General features: G+C 46.7%; 1 protein-coding gene across 4 annotated transcripts in view; it reads left to right on the top strand.

The window, feature by feature from the left end:
* Nucleotides 1-20,643, top strand: part of PITPNM2 (phosphatidylinositol transfer protein membrane associated 2) — a 168,026-nt gene that overhangs the window by 11,381 nt on the left and 136,002 nt on the right. The gene's annotated exons all lie outside the window — the stretch shown is intronic.

The following is a 20,643-nucleotide window of genomic DNA, read 5'->3' as shown; positions in this document are numbered from 1 at the left end:
AAATCTCTGGATGAAAGAAAACTTGGGGGAGGTGGTCTGTGGGGAAGGGGTGATAGTAAGTCATACCTGGAAAAGTAGAAGTGGACTACTTGGCCTCTGGGATGGCCAGGATTCCCCCAAAAAGCAAACAGTGAGGTCTCTCCAGGTGGTGGATTGCCTTCCTGCTCTCCAGGTGGTGGATTGCCAGTTTATTCCTACTCTCACTATAGTCTTGCCTAGGTGCTTGGAATAATCCAGAAGGATTCCAAGTTTCTGGCCATGTTAAGGCTGGAGATGCAGAGAGAAAATGCAGTAGATTCCAGCAGATGTGGTGTGTGGGAGAGGACAGGAAAGGTCTCTGGAAGCCCAGTGGAAAAAGAGAGGCACCAGATGAGGCTTTGGACAAAACAGTAAAGAAGGCAGAGATGTGCTATTGTCTGTTTTTTTTTTTTTTTTTTTTTTTTTTTTTTTTTTTTTTTTTTGGAGAGAGAATCTCGCATTGTCGCCCAGGCTGGAGTGCAGTGGTGCGATCTCGGCTCACTGCAAGCTCCGCCTCCCGGGTTCACGCCATTCTCCTGCCTCAGCCTTCCGAGTAGCTGGGACTACAGGTGCCCGCCGCCACGCCCAGCTAATTTTTTTGTATTTTTAGTAGAGATGTGGTTTCACTGTGTTAGCCAGGATCTCGATCTCCTGACCTCGTGATCCACCTGCCTCAGCCTCCCAAAGTGCTGGGATTATAGGTGTGAGCCACCATGCCCAGCCAATGATTGTCTGTTTTTAAAAATTGAGGTGAATTTACACATGATATGAAATTAAACATTTTATTTATTTATTTATTTATTTTTGAGACAGGATCTCACTCTCTCACCCAGGCTGGGGTACAGTAGCACAATCGTAGCTCACTACAACCTCAACCATTTGGGCTCAAGGGATCCTCCTGCCTCAGCCTCCCAAGTAGCTGGGACTACAGGCTTGCATCACAGTGCCTGGCTAATTGCCTAATTTTTTGTAGAGGCAGGGTCTTGCTATATTGCCCAGGCTGGTCTTGAACTCCTGGCTTCAAGTGATCCTCCTGCCAAGTGATCCTCCTGCCTGGGCCTCTCAAAGTGTTATGATTACAGATGCGAACCACTGTGCCCATCCTATAAAATTAAAAGTATTTTAATTTGAAAATTAAAATTTAATTTTATAAAATTAAAAGTATTTTTAAAGTATATAATTCAGTGTTATATAGTATATTCACAACAGTGTGCACCCATTGGCTCTATCGAATTCCAGAACACTTTCATCACTCCAGAAGGAAACCCTACACCCATGGGCAGTCACTCCCCATTCTTCCCTCTCCCAGCCCCCTGGCAACAACTCATCTACTTTCTGTTTCTATTGATTTACCTATTCTGAACATTTCATATACATGGAATCATATAATGTTTGGCTTTTTTTGGTTTTTTTTTTTGTTTTTTTTGAGACAGAGTCTCGCTCTGTGGCCCAGGCTGGAGTGCAGTAGCACAATCTCGGCTCACTGCAAGCTCCGCCTCCCGGGTTCACGCCATTCTCCTGCCTCAGCCTCCTGAGTAGCTGGGACTACAGGTGCCCGCCACCACACCCGGCTAATTTTTTTGTATTTTTTAGTAGAGACGGAGTTTCACTGTGTTAGCCAGGATGGTCTCGATCTCCTGACCTCGTGATCCGCCCGTCTCGGCCTCCCAAAGTGCTGGGATTACAGGCTTGAGCCACCGCGCCCGGCCTGTCTCGATCTCTTGACCTTGTGATCCGCTCACCTCGGCCTCCCAAAGTGTTGGGATTATAGGCGTGAGCCACTGCACCCAGCATGTTTGGCCTTTTGTGTTTGGTTCCTTTCACATAACATAATGTTTTCAAGGTTCAACCATGTCATATCATGGATCAGTACTTCATTCCTTTTTTTTGTGGTAAAATATACATAATATAAAATGTACCATTTTAAACATTTTTATTTTTGAAACAGGGTCTCTCTCTGTCACCTGTGCAGTGACACCAACACAGCTTACTGCAGCCTCGAACTCCTAGGCTCAAGTGATCCTCTTGCCTCAGCCTCCCAGGTAGCTGGGACTACAGGCATGCACCACCATGTCTGGATAATTTTTGTATTTTTTTGCAGAGATAGGGTTTTGCCATGTTGTCCAGGCTGGTCTTGAACTCCTGAGCTCAAGCGATCCACCCACCTCAGCCTCCCAAAGTGTTGAGATTACTGGCGTGAACCATTGCACCAGCTAGCTGTGTTTTCTTTTTAAGACTGACTAATGGTTCCTTGTAGGCATACACTACATTTTCTTTCTTCATTTGTCCATTTATAGACATTTAGGTGTTTCTGGGCCAGTAGATTTTGACTTTGGTTTGCCTCTGGATGAGAAACAACAAAAGACAACTGAACTAGAAGGGTTTAGGGCCATCAGTTGTCCCATTTCCAAGGTAAGTGACCATTGATAGTTGCATCTTTCTTTTTTTTCTTTCCTCCTCCTCCTCCTCCTTCTTATTCTTCCTCTTCTTCCCCTTCCCCTTCCCCTTCTTCTTCTTTTTTTTTTTTGAGACAGAATCTCGCTCTGTCACCCAGGCTGGAGTGCAGTGGCGTGAACTTGGCTCACTGCAGCCTCCACCTCCCAGGTTCAAGCTATTTTCTTGCCTCAGCCTCCTGAGTAGCTGGGACTACAGGCGCGCACCACCACGTCCCACTAATTTTTGTATTTTTAGTGGAGATGGGGTTTTACTATGTTCTCCAGGCTGGTCTTAAATTCTTGGCCTCAAGTGATCTGCCTGCCTCGGCCTCCCAAAGTGCTGGGACTATAGGTGTGAGCCACTGTGCCCAGCCACAAGAGCACTTTTCTGTGCCTTGGTTCCAATACCCACCTGGTGACAGTAGCAGTGGTCCCTCTCAAGGCTGTTGTGTGGATTCAGAGAGACTGGCTGGGAGGGTGGCTTTATGATCTATCAAGTACAATCATGAGCTGCTGTTGTCCTGGTCAGGCACAGAGCAGGTATTCATCAGTCATGGGTATGAGGGTTGGTAAGGCACAGCCTTCTTCTGCCCACCTGGGCCTTCTGTGGTCTGGAAGGAGCTAGAGGGGCTCACCTGTGACTCTGTCTGCCAGAGGGCCCCCTTTCCTGCAGAGGTTCTGGGGCCAGCTCCAGGAAAAGGTGGCGGGTAAGTGTCCTGGCTCTCGGTGGCCTTTGGAATGTGTGCTGACTCCTAGCAGATAGTAGCAGGGAAGGCACAGGGCACATGGCCTCCTGTAGTTCTGTCCCCTTGGTCGGCCTTTTTGGTGCTCCAGGAAATGAATCCAGGAGGATGACATGGGCAGCTTCCTGGGTGGCTGACTCAGATCAGAAAGTCAGTCTGGCATTCACAAAGTCACACTTGCCCTCATTAGGCTAATTAACTTTCGATGAGAAAGTGCTCCATGAGCAAGTGACTTAGGAAATCCATTTTCAGGCCGGGGTCAATTTTGTGTGCAGTGGTGCCTACGATGCTGTGCTGTACATTTCCATATTCACCAATTTAAAGGTGCTTAATTATTATTATTATTTTTTTGAGATGGAGTCTCACTCTCTCTGGCCGGAGTGCAGTGGCGTGATCTCGGCTCACCGCAATTCCTGCCTCCTGGGTTCAAGCGATTCTTCTGCCTCAGCCTCCCAAATAGCTGGGACTACAGGCACGAGCCACCATGCCTGGCTAATTTTTTGTGTATTTAGTAGAGATGGGGTTTCACTGTGTTAGCCAGGAAGGTCTCCATCTCCTGACCTCGTGATCCTCCCACCTTGGCCTCCCAGAATGCTGGGATTACAGGCATGAACCACCATGCCTGGCTGAGTGCTTAATTATTAACTTAGGGCTGGGTGACTAAGGAGGAGTTGCATTCAACATGCTTTGAGAATTTTAAGGCCATTTGTGAATTAGCTGTAATATGGTAAATAATCATACTCTTTTTTTTTTTTTTTTTTTTGAGACGGAGTCTCGCTGTGTAGCCCAGGCTGGAGTGCAGTGGCCGGATCTCAGCTCACTGCAAGCTCCGCCTCCTGGGTTCATGCCATTCTCCTGCCTCAGCCTCCCGAGTAGCTGGGACTACAGGCGCCCGCCACCTCGCCCAGCTAGTTTTTTTGGTATTTTTGGTAGAGACGGGGTTTCACTGTGTTAGCCAGGATGGTCTCGGTCTCCTGACCTTGTGATCCGCCCGTCTCAGCCTCCCAAAGTGCTGGGATTACAGGCTTGAGCCACCGCGCCGGGCCAATAATCATACTCTTAATCTTGTGATCTGTGTTCTAGATTACATGGAAGATAAAGTGAGGCCAAGGGGTTGATTTATTGAAGGCCACGGGGATTGAGATTGAGGGGGAGTCAGAAAGAACAAGCAGGAGGCCCCTTTCTTTTTCTTTTTCTTTTTTTTATCCGAAACGGAGTCTCACACTGTCGCCCAGGCTGGAGTGCTGTGGCGCGATCTCTGCTCACTGCAAGCTCCGCCCCCTGGGTTCACGCCAATCTCCTGCCTCAGCCTCCTGAGTAGCTGGGGACTACAGGTGCCCACCACCACACCCGGCTAATTTTTTTGTAGTTTTAGTAGAGGCGGGGTGTCACCGTGTTAGCCAGAATGGTCTCGATCTTCTGACCTCGTGATCCGTCTGCCTGGGCCTCCCAAAGTGCTGGGATTACAGGCGTGAGCAACTGCGCCTGGCCTGCAGGAGGCCCCTTTCTTTAATACCAAGTTAAATTTTTTATTTTTTGTTACTTTTTCTGGTTTTTATAAATGTGCTTAAATTTTTTTTTTTTTTTTTTTTTTTTTTTTGAGACAGAGTCTTGCTCTGTTGCCCAGGCTGGAGTGCAGTGGTGCGATCTTGGCTCACTATAAGCTCTGCCTCCCAGGTTCATGCCATTCTCCTTCCTTAACCTCCCGAGTAGCTGGGACTACAGGTGCCCGCCATCACACCCGGCTAATTTTTTGTATTTTTAGTAGAAACGAGGTTTCACCGTGTTAGCCAGGATGGTCTCCATCTGACCTCGTGATCCACCCACCTTGGCCTCCCAAAGTGCTGGGATTATAGGTGTGAGCCACTGTGCCTGGCCAAAAAATTTGTAAGTAGTATGTGTTCATGGGAAATTAACAAAGATAAGTTAAAAAATCACATAATTAAAAAATATCCATCAGCTGATGAATGGGTAAAGAAAATGTGGCATTCAACAAAATAGTATTCAGCCATAAAAAAGAAGAAAATCCTAAACTGGGTAGGGTAGCACAGGCTTGCAATCCCAGCTACTTGGGAGGATCACTTGAGCTCAGGAGTTTGGGGCTATGGTGTGCTATGATCTCGCCTGTTAATAGCTACTGCACTCCAGCCTGGGCAGCATAGCGGGACCCTGTCTCTAAAACACCAAACAAAAAAGGAAATCTTGCCATGTGGAATAACATGGATGAACCTGTAGGACATGATGTTACATGAAATAGAACAGTCACAGAAAGACAAATGCTGCATGATCTCACTTATACAAGGTACCTAGAGTAGTCAAATTCATAGAGTCAGAGAGTGGAATGGTGGTTGCCAGGGTCTGAGGGGAGGAAGCAATGGGGAGTTAGTAATCTATGGGCATAATGTTTTAGTCAAGTGAGATGAATAAGCTCTAGGGATCTGCTATACAACATTGTACTTATAATCAACAATAACATATTTTACACTTAAGTTTTGGTAAGGGGGAGGTCATATGTTACTATGCTTATCACAATAAAATTTTTAAAAAGTCAAATGGTTTAAAAATATTTAAAATGAAAGTACATTATTCCTAGCTATAAACATGTTTTATTTTTGCTTTTTTACAAAAATGGAACCTGAACCTGCAGGTTGCAGGTTTGTTCCTGCCACTGGGAGGGGTCCCACCTTCACCCTGGATGTCTTTGCTTGACTTCTGCCTTTGTGGTCTCCTAGGCTGGGTGTGGCCAGATTTAATTCAGCGTGTGTAAAGTGCTGGCTGGTGTGGGGCGTTTCCAGCTGACACACAGTGGGCACTGCGAAAGGCTGCTTTCCATGAGAATGTCTGTCCACATGGTTAGGTTCCCGGGCTAGCCCACTAACAAAACATGATCCACCACGCATCTGAATTTCTGAGTTTTGTCCTGCTAGGCCTACCAGCTACAGCACCTGTGCTTGTTGGGGAACTTATTGAATACCAGAGGCTCACTTCATCCCACAACAACCCTCTGTAATGAACTCTATTGTACAGATGAGAAAATAGTCCCACAGAGGCCTTACTTCCTCAAGGTCCCATGGCTAACAGATTCAAATTTAGGTCACCTGGCCCTGAGCTTTATGTTAAAGTGCTGCTTTTGATAGTTCACCACACAACAGGCCTATTTTGGAGTTAAATAGGCTTTTGGAATCTAAGCATTTTGTAAAACCTTTTTTTTTTCCTTGTAAGTGGGAAAATCTGTCCCGGGCACACCCCAGAAGGAACACTTCATGTTTTCAAGGCTTGAGAGGAGCCTCCCTGCAGCCTGGTTTGAAGGAGGCATTTGTGTGTACAAAAACGGTTGTGCCTGGAGGTCTTCCTGGCACTGACTCATGTGAAGCCCAGTTGTCCAGGACCCTGTGGGTGACACCGCTGCAGATTCTTGCAGGAGGTGTGGACTGGTGGTTTCCATCACATCACCAGTGTCCTGGGTGTACTCTTACCTGGTCATATGGCTCAGGGGTGGTCACTGGGCTTGGCAGAACCCCAGCACTTTGGGAGGCCAAGGCAGGCAGATCACAAGGTCAGAAGATCGAGACCATCTTGGCTAACATGGTGAAACCTCATCTCTACTAAAAATACAAAAAATTAGCCGGGCATGGTGGCACGCGTCTGTAATCCCAGCTACTTGGGAGACTGAGGCAGGAGAATCGCTTGAACCCAGAGGCAGAGGTTGCAGTGAACCAAGATTGCACCACTGCACTCCAGTCTGGGCAACAGAGCGAGACTCCATCTCAAAAAACAAACAAACAAACGGATAAAGTAGCTCCTAATTGGAGATATTCCTTATGTTGAAATCTTTGCCTATCCCTCAGTCTCCATGTTTTTAAGAGTAGTGAGGCTGGGGCTGAATGCGGTGGCTCACACCTGTAATCCCAGCACTTGGGAGGCCAAGGTGGGCATATCACCTGAGGTCTGGAGTTCAAGATTAGTCTGGCTAACATGGATCTGGGGACATAGAGATTTGGGCAAACTTTTTTGTCTACAGTGAGGGATGAGCGTGTGTGTGTGTGTGTTCATTAATTATGTGATGCTAAGGTTGTCTTCGGTAGTTCATCTAGATATTTTTTTTCCCCATTCCTCATGTTTCTCCTTTTTCCTGTATTTTGGATTCTCCATTCGAAGGCAGGGAAAGAGAAGGAGGTTGAAGGGAAAAGTATTCTAGTCCTTTCCAAGCATTATCATGAAAGGTTTATCAAGGGAGATCGAAACAGTCTCTTCTTGCTACCACCTACTGTCATCCCACAGAGTTTAAGAAAATACTCAAATTCTCTGTCTTCCGTTGGCATCAGATTCACAGCCCTACCTTTGGTGGGAAGTGACCTTGGTGCATTGGCTCCATTCCCACAGTGGACATAATTGAGGCTCTGAGCAATCGATATATTTATTCAGGGTCACACAGCCAGCAGGCCACAGAGCTGGAACTAAAATTGGATTTTCCTGACCCTACAGCCAGCATTCTTCTTCTTTCTGCTGCTCTGTACACAATGGCAGGAATGAAGTTGGCAGATGGCAGGGATTTGCCATGGAGCCATATCTGGGGCTCTTATGGGACTTGCCTCTTCCCTGCCTCTAAAATTTCAGTTTTGGCAAGTATTGGCAAGGATGTGGAGAAATTGAAACCTTCATGTGTTTCTGGTGGGAATGTCAAATGGTTGCAGCTGCTGTGGAAGACAATTTGGTGGTTCCTCAAGTGGTTAAACATAAAATCCCCATGTGACATAGTAGATCCACACCTAGTTCTAGGTCTGTACCCAAGAGACTTGAAAGCAGGGACTTGAACAGATACTTGTAGCTTAATATTCATAGTAGTGCTGTTCTCAACGGCCAAACGGTGGAAACAACTCACGTGTCCAGCAGTTGATGAGTGGGTAAACAGAATGTGGTCTGTTCATACGCCATACTGTTTGGTTCCATCAGACAATATGTGTCAGCATTCCATTCCTCTTTATGGCCAAATAATATTGGCCAAGTATTGAATGAACTATGGATGAACCTTGAAAACATTTTAAATGAAAGAAGTCAGACACAAAAGGACAATATTGTATAATTCTACTTATATGAGGTACCTAGAGTAGGCAAATACACAGATAGAGAAAGTAGAATAGTGGTTATCAGGGATTGGGGAAGGGAGATGGGGAATGAGTGTTTAGTGGGTACAAAGCTTCTGGTTGGGATAATGAAAATGTTCTGGAAATGGATAGTGGTGGTGCTTGTACAACATTGTGAATGTCCTTGATGCCACTAAATTTTACACTTATAAATTGTCAAAATGGTTAAAAAAGGAAAGAAAGAAAAGAACAAAAGAATGACAACAAACAAAAATTTCAGGCTTATAGGGCTGTTCATGAATACTGCTTAGAACCTCCAGTGGCTCTCGGGGCTAGACCACACCTTGCCCTGTGTTTATGGAGCGCTGGCTGTCCCAGGCGCTGCGAGAGGCAACCCCACACCTGTGGCCCAGCTGAGAGCTCCTTGCTCAACAGTGTACTCGCCATGCTCTTAGGGGAGTGGAGGGGGGTGTTCCTGGCAGTTAACGGCCACGTCTGGTCCCTGCGTATGAATGACATCTGTCTCTGGAACACTTGTGCACCTGACGTTGGGCATGTCCTTATATGGCTCTCGCTTGCTCTCAGTGAGTGGAAAGATAAATACCTTTTCAAAGAGCAGATGCCAACTGCCTGCGGTCCCTGACATCCACAGCTGCAGAGCGAGTGGGAGACAGTTCTGTCGAGGGGCAGGTGCTTCAGCCCTGGGGGAATCGGGCACTGGGTGTGCCGAGAACCCAACAGCCCTCATGCAGACAGCCTGAATGTGGAGCAGGGTTCTGCCATGGACATGCTGTGGGACCCTGAGCAGGTCACATGCTTTCTCAGAGCTTGTCTTTCCTTCCTGCCTCTGGTTGGTCCTGAGGTTTAAAGGAGAATGTATGTGAAAGGGCCCAGCACAGTTCCTGGCACCTCCCGGAGCTTGACTTGCACTTGGATTCATCCTTGTGCCTGGCCCATGTGATGGTCCCTTCCAGTAAGCAGTCACAGTTGGCCCGGGGCTGCTGCTTCCGTCAGGACCTTGCACAGACACAGGCTAGGAGCTGCTCTGGAAGAGCAGTGGAAGGTGTGGCTGGCTGGCAAAGTGAGGCTCTGTGTTTGGGGCAAGAGTAAGGATGATGTCCTTGAGGGATTCCAGATGGAACCAGACCCTCCCTCTGCCTCCTGGAGCCTCTGCTCCTAGGGCAGGCATGCAAGGGCTTGTGTACTACCATATCTTTGTGTTAATTCCCTAGGGCTGCCATAACAACCCACCAGAACTGGATGGCTTAAAACAATGAAAATGTATTATCTCACAGTACTGGAGGCCACACATCCAAATTTTGAGTTTCAGCAGTTTGGTTCCTTCTAGAGACCGCAAAGAGTATCTGTTCCCGGCCTCCCTCCTAGCTTCTGGTGGTTGGTTGCAGGCCATTCTTGGCGTTCCTTAACTTGAAGACACATAATTCCAACCCCTGCTTAAGTTGTCACATGGTTGTCTCCCTCTGTGTCTATCTGCCTCTGTGACTTTTATAAGGACACCAGTCATTGGATTTAGGGCTCACCCTACTCCAGTGTGACCTCACCTTAACTAATGACATCTGCAGTGACCCTGTTTCCAAGTAAAGTCACATTCTGAGTTTCTGACAATGATATGAGTTTTGGGAGGACATTCTTCTACCCAGTATAATCTCCATATTTGTTGAATGAATGAATGAATGAATGAATGAATGAATGAATGTGAAAGCCATCCTCACACGTCTGCTCAGGTGTATTGATGTAGACTAGAAGGTGGGGATGTCTCTGGTGACCTAGGCATGTGCGGGTGGGGTGGGGGACAGCACCAGGATCATCTCCTTTTCCTGTCCAAGCCTCTCCTATTTCTGGCCTCTACACCCTAAGCCTAGCACCCTGGTCACCTCCTGACTTAGCCAGTTTTTCAGGTAGAAGCAATTACATCTATTACAGGGAAAGCTGTTCTCATCTTCCTTTCTGCCCAGCATCTCAAAGCTCTTTTATTTCTCTTCCCCTTCCCCTTGGAGCCAAGAAGGACATAGGGATGGCTCAGTGATGTTGGGCAAATGAACCCTGCCCCCAACCTTAGCTTCTGTTTTCAAATGAAGGAGGCAGAGCTGGGTGTTTCCAATGGTCTTTTCCATCTATAATTATTTCTACTGTTTTACTGCTGAGATAAGTGTGGGCCAGGAAAGTGTGCCCTTCCGTCCCACACAAGGTAGGACTGAAATCCATAGGCCCTCATTTCCAGCCTGTCCCCAGATGCTCTGTGCCACCTCCTGGAAGCCCTGTGGGATTAGCATGATTCATGTGTGGTTCCCTGGGGTCCTCACTGTGCCCTGTGTGTGACACATTGATTCACAAGTACTACTAGCCCGGGCGACTTACTGAGACCCCATCTCTGCAAAAAATTTCAAAAATTAGCTGGGTGTGTACCTGTAGTCCCAGCACTTTGGGAGGCCAAGGCAGGAGGATCGCTTGAGCCCAAGAATTTGAGGCTGCAGTGAGCTATGATCGTACCACCGCACTCCAGCTTGGGCAACAGAGCAAAACCTCATCTCAAAAAAAACACACGAAAAACAAAATGCACGAGTACTAGCCTGCTGTTCAGGTGGTATTGCAGGAGTGTGCATGTGCGTGTGTGTGTTGTTTTCCCCATCTACCTCTGCCTTCTCTTCCTTCTGTAGGCAAGAGCTCTATGCATTTTTCTGTGTCTCTGTGTTTCCCCAGTACAAGTACCCAGCACAGGGCTCATTATGCTGAGTTGTGGGCCAGCCTCAAAAACAGAGGTTAAGTGTTAGGAGATCTACTAAAAGAAAAAAGGAAAAAAATACAAATAAAACAACTAATACGCTTTCAGTTGATGCCAGAAAAGCATCTGATAAAGTTCACTATCCATTACTTTTTAATTTTTTTAGAGAGAGGACTCCCATGTTGCCCGGGCTGGCCTTTAACTTCTGGGCTTAAGGGATTCTCCTCCCTCAGCCTCCCAAGTAGCTGGGACTACAACTGTGCGCCACCATGCCCAGCCTCATTACTCCATTTTTTTTTTTTTTTTTTTGATGGAGTTTCGCTTTTGTTCCCCAGGCTGGAGTGCAATGACAGTGATCTTGGCTCACTGCAGTCTCTGCCTCCCGGGTTCAAGCAATTCTCCTGCCTCAGCCTCCTGAGTAGCTGGAATTACAGGTGGTTACCACCACACCTGGCTGATTTTTATATTTTTAGTAAAGACGGGATTTCATCATGTTGGCCAGACTAATCTTGAATTCCTGACCTCAGGTGATATGCCCACCTTGGCCTCCCAACTGCTGGGATTACAGGCGTGAGCCACTGGCCTCAGCCTCATTACTCTTAAAAATGTAGAGACTGAGGGATAGGCAGAGATTTCAACATGATAAGGAATATCTTCCATCAGCAGCTACTTTATCCGTTTTTTGTTTTGTTTTGTTTTATTTTGTTTTTGAGATGGAGTCTTGCTCTGTTGCCCAGGCTGGAGTGCAATGGTGCGATCTTGGCTCACTGCAACCTCTGCCTCTGGGTTCACGCAATTCTCCTGCCTCAGTCTCCCAAGTAGCTGGGACTACAGACGCGTGCCACCACGCCCGACTAATTTTTTGTATTTTTAGTAGAGACGGGGTTGCACCATGTTAGCCAAGATGGTCTCGATCTTCTGACCTTGTGATCCGCCTCAGCCTCCCAAAGTGCTGGGATTACATGAGCCACTGCACCCGCCCCTCCTGCCGTTTTTTTTTTTTTTTACTTGAGACAGGGTCTTGCTCTGTCACCCAGGCTGGAGTGCAGTGGCATGATTTAGCTCACTGCAACCTCCACCTCCTGTGCTCAAGTGATTCTCCCACCTCAGCCTCCTAAGTAGCTGGGACTATATGTGCCAGCGAGCTATTTTTTTTTTTTTTTTTTTTGTAGAGATGGGGTTTCGCCATGTTTACCAGGCTCGTCTTGAATGCCTGACTTTAAGTGATCCCCCTCGGCCTCCCAAAGTGGTAGGATTATAGGCATGAGCAACCACACTCAGCCATTTTATCCTTAATAGTCAAACGCTTTAGTAGCATTTTCCAAAGTATGTTTGAGGAACACAAAATGCTCCTGGGTATTGCATCAAAAAAGCATTCCAGGGACAAATAACATCTAGAAAGCACTACTGCTCTAAGACACATGCCTTTTAATGTCGGTTGCAAGACAAGCATGCCTTCTCTCTCATTAGTACTGATGGTTATTCTAGATTCAAGCCAATGCAACAGGCTAGCAAAAAGAGGCAGGACCTAACTCTCAGATAAGAGGTTGCAAAATGAATGTTTTGAATGGATACAACTGTTGTCTTAGGGTTTCAAAGTAGACAAACTGAAAATTAATTAGAATAAGACAGTATGGCAGCCTGTTGCAAAATAAGTAGGCAAACACCATTGTTTTTCTATGCGTCAGTGGAAACCATTGGTGAATTTGATGGGAAGGAGCACCTCTGAAACCTGTGTGCTTGGGCGTCAACAAGCCAGTGACCTTATTTTCTGGTTAGCAACAAGAGTAACACCCGGACAGTTGAGGCGGCTGCCGGCGCCTCCTGGGCCCCCTGTGACCTGGACTCGCAGGAAATGGAGGGCAGCGGTATAAGTGGTGTGATGCAGGATGTTCAGCATCTCTCATTGGGGTTATTCTGAGGACTCTTCCAGAATGTTTTGAACATATTTTTGCACCATTAAATCGTTATCACAGAGCCTGGAAGTCCATTATTTCAAACTCATCCTGGATGATGGATGTAACTTGAGGAGGGATGAACCATTGGTACATTCTCCAAGGGCAGGGCTCTCAGAAATTCCCTGTAGCTTTGTGGTCCCTTGCCGTGGCATCCCCCAGACCACTGTGTTGAGTGGGAGTGAGGGCAGTGTTTGGACGAGACCCCAATGAACAGAGCCTGGTTGTTGGAAGTAAATCTTTCGCTCCTGCGGGAAACCAGAGAACAGATACTGCTTCATCACTGCCGTCATTCATGCAAGCTTCATCACATTTCCCCAGTCATTATCCTGATCTTTCTCAAAGGCAATTCTTGCCTCTCTTTCAATCAACAGAGAACCCTAGAGATAATTCAGTCTTTGAGGGATTGCTGAATCATTTAGCTGACTGAGGCTACCACGATGAAGCTTAAGTTCCAATATCATGAACCAGGCTGTTCTCGGAGGCCACGGAAAGGGCGGATGGATGTGTTTCTGCCAGATGTCCTTCAGGCTGAACCCATCATGCTGGCCATACTTCCTAAGTCATCCTCCCTCCTCCCTAGTTCTGTTTCTTTTCTCTCCTCAGTGTGGTTTTGCTACTTTTAATTTTCTGCCTTATTTTAACCATAGTGGTTTGCATGACCACCAGAGGGGTCAGTGCAGTTCTCCTAGGACAGAAGCCCTCTGGCTTTGTGACAGCTTTTTTCCTGAAGCTTCGTGGTCTGATCTGCAAGTTGGCCCTCTTCTAAATGGTGGGGGTTGTAGGCAGCCTGCTTGCCAGACTGGATTGTGGAGAATAGTAGGGCAAGAGTGACAGGTTAGTAAGGCAAGAGTTCCCAAGCTTACCCAAGGATATGCATCAATCCCTGCAGAACCCTTTGCAGTTCTATTCAACTCACTGAAGGGTCTGCTTGGTTTTTAGATCTTCTTTCTGATTCTTTAGGGATGTGAGGGTCACAGGACCCTACTTTTTTTTTTTTTTGAGACGGTGTCTTGCTCTGTCGCCTAGGCTGGAGTACAGTGGTGCAATCTTGGCTCACTGCAACCTCGGCCTCCCAGGTTCAAGCGATTTTCCTGCCTCAGCCTCCTGAGAGCTGGGGTTATAGGTGCGCACCACCACGCCCGGCTAATTTTTTCGTATTTTTAGTAGAGATGAGGTTTCACTATGTTGGTCAGGCTGGTCTTGAACTCCTGACCTGATGAGCCGCCTGCCTCGGCCTCCCAAAGTGTTGGGATTATAGGCGTGAGCCACCGCGCCCGGCCCCTAATGTGGTTTTAAAGAATGGATTTTAAAATTGTTTTGGACCGTACATTTTCTTTCTTTCCTTTTTTTTTTTTTTTTTTTTTTTGAGTTGGAGTCTTACTCTGTCACCCAGGCTGGAGTGCAGTGGCGTGATCTTGGCTCACTGCAACCTCTGCCTCCCAAGTTCGAGCGATTCTCCTGCCTAAGCCTCCTGAGTAGCTGGGATTACAGGCGCACACCACCGCGCCCAGCTAATTTTTGTATTTTTAATAGAGATGGGGTTTCACCATGTTGGTCAGGCTGGTCTCGAACTCCTGACCTCGTGATCTGCCTGCCTCGGCCTCCCAAAGTGCTGGGATTACAGGCGTGAGCCACCACACCTGGCCTGGACCATACATTTTCTTTGCATTCTGCTATTCCAAAAGAAATATTAAATATTGGCATTTTAAAACATAAAATAGTTATTAGAATTGAAATTTTTAAAACTCCTGTTAAATCTGTAACATCAACTTAAATGAACCATCATTTAATATGACTTGGATATGATGGAGTCTGCTTTTTTTTTTTTTTTTTTTTGGAGACGGAGTCTCGCTCTGTCGCCCAGGCTGGAGTGCAGTGGCCGGATCTCAGCTCACTGCAAGCTCCGCCTCCCGGGTCTACGCCATTCTCCTGCCTCAGCCTCCCGAGTAGCTGGGACTATAGGCGCCTGCCACCTCGCCCAGCTAGTTTTTTGTATTTTTTAGTAGAGACGGGGTTTCACTGTGTTAGCCAGGATGGTCTCGATCTCCTGACCTCGTGATCCGCCCGTCTCGGCCTCCCAAAGTGCTGGGATTACAGGCTTGAGCCACCGCGCCCGGCCCTGAGTCTGCTTTTTGTACCCAGATATCAATTATTGATTTGTTTTTGTTTCTACCTAACTTCTTCCTTCTCTAACAATTCAAGACTCACAATTTTCTAGGATTCAAAGAACATTGTTTTTTGAGTGCTTTAGAATCATTTACTCATTCATTCTTTCACTTATTAAAAAACATTTAACATTTGCGAGGTTGAGGTGGGCAGATTCCTTGAGCCCAGGAGTTTGAGATCAACCTGGGCAACATGGCAAGACCTCATCTCTACAAAAAAATACAAAAATTAACGGGGCGTGGTGACACATGCCTGTAGTCCCAGCTATTCGGGAGGCTGAAGCAGGAGGATCAAGGGAGCCCAAGAGGTCGAGGCTGCAGTGAGCTGTGATCTCACCACTGTGCTCCAGCCTGGACTACAGAGCGAGACTCTGTCTCAAAAAAAAAATTTTTTTTAACAAAACACTGAAAAGGCTATGCATGACATTGTACCAGACATTAGCAAGATTCTGAAGATAAATTAGATACATTCCTTATGGAACTTGCAAACTCATAGATTACAGTTAAGTAATAAAATATAAAGATCATGTATATATTAAATATTATTTGTGTAAGTAAGTAATGCATTATACTTGGTACCAAAATGAAAAGCAGCTACAGGCAAACATAAGACTTCTTGCCGCCCCGTCTTCAATATCTTAGTTTTCCTTCCCAGAGACAGCAATGGTTGCTAGTTTTGTGTGTGTGTCCTCTTTCAGAGAGATTCTCTCTATATATTAATATATATTACTTTTTAAATTTTTTTTTTTTCTGAGACGGAGTCTTGCTCCGTTGCTCAGGTTGGAGTGCAGTGGTGTGATCTTGGCTCACTGCAGCTTCTGTCTCCTGGGTTCAAGCAATTCTCCTGCCTCAGTCTCCCAAGTAGCTGAAATTACAGGTGCACACCACCATGCCTGGCTAATTTTTTGTATTTTTATTTTTATTTTATTTTATTATTTTATTTTATTATTATTATTTTTTTGAGACAGAGTCTCCCTCTGTCGCCCAGGCTGGAGTGCAGTGGCACAGTCTTGGACTCACTGCAACCTCCGTCTCCCGGGTCCAAGCGATTCTCCTGCCTCAGCCTCCCGAGTAGCTGGGGTTACAGGCACCCGCCACCACGCCCGGCTAATTTTTTGTATTTTTAGTAGAGTTGGAGTTTCACCGTGTTAGCCAGGATGGTCTCAATCTCCTGACCTCATGATCCGCCTGATTCGGCCTCCCAAAGTGCTGGGATTACAGGTGTGAGCCACCGCACCAGGCCAATTTTTTGTATTTTTAGTAGAGATGGGGTTTTGCCATATTGGCCAGGCTGGTCTTGAACTCCTGACCTCAGGTGATCCACCCACCTTGGCCTCCCAAAGTGATGGGACTACAGTTGTGAGCCACCGTGCCCAGCCACTTTTTAAATTTTAAATTTAATTTTTTTTTTTTTTTTTTGAGGCAGAATCTTGCTCTGTTGCCCAGGGTAGAGTGCGGTGGTGCGATCTCCACTCACTACAACCTCTGCCTCCTGGGTTCAAGCGATTCTTGTGCCTCAGCCTCCCAAGTAGCTGGGATTACAGGAATGCATCCCCCATACCTGGCTAATTTTTGTATTTTTTAGTAGAGCCAGGGTTTTGCCATGTTGGCTAGACTGGTATCCCACTCCTGGCCTCAAGTGATCTGCCTGTCTCGGCCTCCCAAAGTGCTGGGATTATAGGCAGGAGCCAACGCTCCCGGCCTAAAAATTTAATTTTATTTTATTTTTTCTTTAGAGAGAGGGTTTGCTCTGTTACCCAAGGTAGAGAGCAGTGATGTGATCATAGCTCACTGCAGCCTCGAACTCCTGGGCTCAAGCAGTCCTCCTGCCTCAGCCTCTTGAGTAGCTGGGACTATTGTCATGTGCTGCTGCACCTGGTTAATTTTTTTTACTTTTGTGGACATGGAGTCTTGCTATGTTGCCCAGGCTGGTCTCAAACTCCTGGCTTCAAGCAGTCCTCTCACCTCGGCCTCCTAGAGTGTTGGGATTATAGGCGTGATCAACCTTGCCTGGCCTATATTACTTAAAAATAAAGCTAAATACAAATGACTGCTTATTGTTGTGCATCTTTTTTTTTGACTTTACAATACATAAATCCTGCAAATGGTTCTCTGTTGGCTCATGTAGTGTTGCTCAGTTCTTGTAATGGTGGGCTTAGTATTCTGCTCATGGATGGACCATCATGTGTTAAACCAGGTCCCTGTTGATGGGGTTTTAGATTGTAATAGCAGAAGGTGGGAAGCAAACAGTGCTGTAGCAAGCATCTCGATAAGTAGGTTTTCATGCAAATATACTCCCATGTCTGTAGAATAAATTTCCAGAAGTAGTATTGCTGGGTCAAGGAGTGTTTTTCTTTTATTTTTGTTAGCAATTGCTAAATTGCTCTCCATAAAGGTAGTACCAATTTACACTCCCACTTACAATGTGTGACTGTGAGGCAGTGGTTTTCAACCTCAAAACCCCAGGCAAGGAAGAGCTTTTAAGTAAAATAAAAATCTGGAGAAAACTCCTTCTGTGTGAGAGCCTTTTCTACCGCAAAGGGCAGGCTGTAGGGTAGTTCCTGGCATAGCCAGTTAAGACTGTTCATTCCCATTAGCTGCCAACTTGCACATCACTGAAGGGCTCTTGGGTTTTTGGATTCCTGTAGTCAGGTTGTGGTCTGGAAGGTTCGTTCCTGGTAAAGGGTGGGGGCAGCAGCTGCCTTGCCCCTCCTCTGTCAACTTGTTTATCACCAAGTATCTAAGAAACACCAGAAGCTTACCTTCAGGGAGGTTATGTTTTTGGGGGAGCTCAGATGTGACCAGGAGGCCTGTCAACAGGCTTGTGATTTGGATTTCCCACATCTGTAAGTTGATGTCATTTCTTTCTTTCTTTTTTTTTTTTTTTGGAGACGGAATCTTGCTCCGTCGCCCAGGTTGGAGTGCAATGATATGATCTTGGCTCACTGCAGCCTCTCCCTCCCAGGTTCAAGCGATTCTTCTGCCTCTGCCTCCTGAGTAGTTGAGATTACAGGCATGAGCCATCACGCCTGGCTAATTTTTGTATTTTTAGTAGATACCGGGTTTCACCATGTTGGCCAGGCTGGTCTCAAACTCCTGACCTCAGATGATCTGCCCGCCTCAGCCTCCTAAAGTGCTGGGATTACAGGCGTGAGCCACCGTGCCAGGCCAATTGACATCATCTCTAAAGAGGTTCCCCAGGGAGCTGGGGGCAGGAGGAATGGAGAGTTAGTATTTGATAGGTACAAAGTTCAGTTTGGGAAGATGAAGAAGTTATGGAGGTAGATGGCAGTGATGATTGTGCAACATTGTGAATGTCCTTCAAACCATTGAACTGTACACTTAAAAATGGTTGACATGTTAGCTGGGCATGGTGGCGTGTGCCTGTAGTCCCAACTATGATACTTGTGCGGCTGAGGTGGGAGAATCACTTGAGCCTGGGAGGCAGAGGTTGCAGTGAGCCAAGATCATGCCACTACACTCCAGCCTGGGTGACAGAGCAAAACCTTGTTTCAAAAACAAACAAATGGAAGGTTGACATGGGCTGGGCATGGTAGTCCAAGCCTGTAATCTCAGTGACTCAGGAGGCAGAGGTGGGAGGATTGCTTGAGGCCAGGAGTTAGAGACCACCCTGGACAACATAGACCTTTTCTCTACAAAAAAAAAAAATTTGTTAAAGTCAGATGTAGTGGTGCGTGCTTGTAGTCCCACCTACTCAGGAGGCTGAGGCAGGAGGTTTGTTTGAGCCAGGAATTCAAGGTTGCAATGACCGGTAATCATGCCCCTGCACTCCAGCCTGGGAGACAGAGTGAGACCCTGTCTCAAAAATAAATAAATAAAAATAAAAAAGTTAATATGGTAATTGTTATTTTATGCGTATTTAACTACAAACACAAAAAAGGTATGATTCACTGTAGCTATCATCTCATGAACAAAAGGAACACTAAGAAGTAGGAAAGATCTAAGAATAAAGAAACTAAATGGAGCTTTTTGAGTTTTGTTCTTTTGTTTTGACACATGGTCTTGTTCTGTTGCCCAGGCTGGAGGGCATGATCATGTCCTACTGCAGCCTCAAACTTCTGGGTTCGAGAGATCCTTCTATCTCAGCCTCGTAAAGTGTTGAGATCGCAGGTGTGAGCCACCATGCCCCGCCTAATTGTAGCTCTTTGAACAGCTTGGCCCGTTAGCCATGTTCTCATTTCTCCTTGAACTGGTGAGAGCTTGGCCAGGCCTGGCGCTGACCTGCTCACTGGGGTTTGGGAGTCAGCAGAGAGGCCTCTGAGGGCTGGAGCCAGAGTCAGCTCCCCAAAGAAGGAGCCTGGGCTGGGCCTGGAGAAGCTGTGTGTTCTGAGAAAAGATTCTGTTCTCTAACTTGGGAGACCTGGGGCTGTCTCATTTCTCTGTTTTTAAACAAGAAGTGTGTCCCTGGCCTGCTGCCGGATGTTTTGGAGGCTGGTTCAAGTGAAGCACCCAGTGATCTGGGTGTGGTCTTCGTTATGATTTTCCAGTTTCCCCAGGGCTCAGATAACTTTTGCAAAAAGAGCAGGTGAGCAGAGCAGATGTTTGTTTAGAATGACATGGTGGCTCAGAGTAGGTGCTCAAAGGGGTTGTCTCTGCTGGGGCTGTGGGGTCTGACCGGCAGGGAGGAGCTTTGCAGAGGTATTGCTTGGCCTCTGCACAGCCATCCTGCCTCACTAAGGTGCTAGGTGTTGTACCAGCAAAGGTCATCATCCCAGACTGTAATTACTTTCAGTAAACACGTGCCACTAAATCTCAGTGCCTTTAGAGGGTGTGGATGTGAGCTCACTCTCACTGGCCAGGGTGTGACTAACAGTGAATTAGCTTTATGCTACATCTGACTGAGGGCTCTGACTCTTCCATAATCCACTCTCCATATGAGAGGTCTGTGGTCATCACTCTACTTGCAGAGAGAGAGGCACTAGTCCTATAGAAGACCAGGGAACCCCTATTGCACTCTTGACCAGAAGGAGGCTGCTGCCCTGAGCCAGTGCCTGCCAGCCAACCTGTGACTATTAGACCAGGATGCTGCTTAGACCCCTGTTGTCTTACCCCTCCTTTCACAGCCAAAACATAGATTCCAGGAGGTGAGGGGCTGTCCAAGCTCACAGCCAGTTGGAGTCAGAACTGGCTCTTGAACCCAGTCCGCGAACTCAGGTCCTGAATGCTGTGGTTGGGACATTTTAAATCTTAGAGGATGTTAGTTATTAGGTGACCTTAAATCTGCGGGTTCATATTTGACAAAACCAAAGCCAGGCCTTTGCTGCAGGTGTGCCCTCAGAAGGCCCTTGTCAGCTGTGCAGCAAAACCCCGGCAGGCCATGTAGACACCTGTGATGAGTTTCCCTTTGACTCACCGGTTGTCAAGTAGGTAACATGACTTCACCATATTCACAGGACAGTATGGTTGCTGAGCTGACACAGCCTCCTCACGTGGGTGGCAAGCGTATGCTTCCCATTAAGAAAATTGCTACTTTTGA

This window comes from Macaca fascicularis, chromosome 11, assembly GCF_037993035.2.
Source record: "Macaca fascicularis isolate 582-1 chromosome 11, T2T-MFA8v1.1".
NCBI lineage: Eukaryota > Metazoa > Chordata > Mammalia > Primates > Cercopithecidae > Macaca > Macaca fascicularis.
This window is presented reverse-complemented; position numbering and strand designations above follow the sequence as displayed.